The sequence below is a fragment of the Coregonus clupeaformis genome, unplaced genomic scaffold (assembly GCF_020615455.1).
Source record: "Coregonus clupeaformis isolate EN_2021a unplaced genomic scaffold, ASM2061545v1 scaf2092, whole genome shotgun sequence".
Lineage (NCBI taxonomy): Eukaryota > Metazoa > Chordata > Actinopteri > Salmoniformes > Salmonidae > Coregonus > Coregonus clupeaformis.
Window position 1 is genome coordinate 245 of NW_025535546.1, and position 2,541 is coordinate 2,785.

Consider the following 2,541-nt stretch of genomic DNA (forward strand, 5'->3'; position numbering starts at 1 on the left):
CGTGACTATGAAACCTACCAATTTGTTACATTGTAACAGTCAAAAGTGGCTATTTCCGAGGTTGATCAACTCCCAATCTATGCCACCATTTTTTTAAAACCATCATCTTTGATATTTGGCGGAAAGTTTACAGAGCTCATTTTGGTGAATCCGTCAATGAATTTGTCGTGTCGGAGAACGGCACCTTCCTTCCGAAAGCATTGCGGTATCGCTTCGGCCTTTTGGCTAAGATCAAGTGTAGTATCTGTTCTTATCAGTTTAATATCTGATACGTCCCCTATCTGGGGACCATATATTAAATTGATTTTTGGAATAGGGAGATGGAATAGGGGCTTGCTCCGTCCACTCCACGCATCGACCTGGTATTGCAGTACCTCCAGGAACGGTGCACCCCCTGTCGTTGTAAAAGAAAAAGTAGGACAATTCAATTGACTGGCTTAGTGTTCTTTTATTAGGATTATGATGAAATTACGTTTGAGGTAGTTCATCTCAATGTCGATGATGACTTGCTAGTGGTGGTCAAGTCAGTCGCCTATTCTAATGACTAAAGTCATGTACTGGTAACGTTATTTGATCTATTTGCCTGAAGTCATTATTCATAGGCCTGCTATTTTCACAAAATTCAAATATATGCCATTGAAATGAAAGCATGGTTTGTTCTTCATCTTCCTGTGTTACAAAGTAACTATGGCTATTTATCCCATTGATTCTATTTCTATGATTTCTCACTGCACTTTTTCGAGTGTCAAACTTCATATAGTGTACCAAGACTTATTCCTTCGCTGGAGGCATATGTACATATCATATATACAATACAGTAACTGTCTTACAGCCTAGCCTCAATATGCTTCCTGTGTTACAAAGTACGAGCTAGCGAGATCCTATTGGTGCGATCTAGCAACATCTGCATATTTCCGTTAGGATACGCCTCCTCTGTGCAGTGTGCGTGTGCAATAACTCAATTCGCCTTTGCACTCCTTCTAAACAACGCGATTTTTTAAAACTTTTGCAAAGGGTAAAGAGTACAACGTTTTGTCCACTCTGTTCATAACATATTCTAGTTTTAGGAACAGAAAGCAATATTGAGATCAAATGTTTAATCGATGAGAACATTTTACAGAATGTCGGCCAAAACCATCTCGTTCCATCTTCTCCCACTGCCGGCCAGTGAGCTTCCTCTCTACCATATTTGGTAGTGAGCTGAAACGCCAAGCGGATGCTTCACATTTATACATCCGGTGAAATATCTGTCTCATTGTTTTATCTGTGGCTATAGTATGTAAAGTTGGCTAACAAGCATCTCATTAGCCTACACACAGTGGCCTGCTGTAGCGAGCTAACTTTAGCTAGCTAATAATACATCGTTCTTTTACATTTTGAAAATGTATTTACTTACTTGCATAGGTTCATGCCTACACCCCCAAGCCCACGAAGCGGCCAATCTTTGGAACGAAGAGTTGTCAGCGGAGGCACCGCTTCTGGTCGAAACGTACCTTCAGATTTGTCCTGTAGGTGGGGGGCTTGTCTAACTATTTTAGCTGGCAAAGTTGGTAGACTTGAGAAATCAAACCAGATCAAATTTTATTTGTCAATTTTATTTACCACCTTACAGTGAAATGCTTACTTACAAGCCCTTAACCAACAATGCAGTTTTTTAGAAAAATTAGAAGAAAAGTGTTTAGTAAAAAATGTATAAGTAAAAGCAGGCAATAACGAAATGTACTGAATAAGACTCACATTCCTTTCCATCTTTTACCCAGAATTTAGCAGAGAAGCAGAGAAGCATATGTAGTTTCAAAAAAACAAAACACCAGTCAGGATACAGACAGCTCAAAAGATATGCAGAAAAATATACATATATATATATTTTTACATAGAATTAAGCATAATTATTATTTCTCTAGATTGCAGGAAAAAGCTGCTCAGGTGTTTGAAAAATGCACAATTCTCTAACTTCGGACCATACTCACGCTTAAGCCCCTGCCACTCACAGCAACAAAGATGAAAGATCACTTCTTACTCTGACCAACGGGTTCCACTTGCGGTTTGAGATTTGGTCCAACAGAACTCGTTGAGACATTGTTTTTTACTGTAATAGCGGATACCCTTACATTAACTTCTGAAATTGCGCGAAGAGTAGATCCTACTAAGAGTGTCAAACATTGTTTCTGGAAGATGAATTCTGTCCCAAGCTGCATCGCGGTACCTTTAAGCCACATATTATAAATGAGCATAAACAATTCTATGGAATTGGCAACTCGTTCTCATTCTGAGGAATAAAACCGGCCTCTTGATTTCAACATCTGAACAGGTGTGCATGCTGTTCAAACAGTTGGAGACTCGGTGTGTGTTCATAAATTTATCTGTTCTACCTTGTTAGTTAGCAAATGGGCTAGACTTAAAATGCAGAGGTCAGCTGGCTACTCACTAGGACATGAGAGTAGACTCATAGACTTGAAAGCCAGAGAAGTGATTTATTGCAAGAAAGCAATAAATTATTTTGATAAAATAACGAAATTAGTGGGTCTTACGGTTGTGGAC

General features: G+C 39.1%; 1 non-coding gene across 1 annotated transcript; it reads left to right on the forward strand.

The window, feature by feature from the left end:
* The first annotated feature begins 207 nt into the window (after positions 1-207).
* LOC123488243 lies at positions 208-396 on the forward strand. The gene has a single exon (XR_006659981.1). It is a non-coding gene; the product is annotated as a U2 spliceosomal RNA (small nuclear RNA).
* The last annotated feature ends 2,145 nt before the right edge of the window (positions 397-2,541 follow it).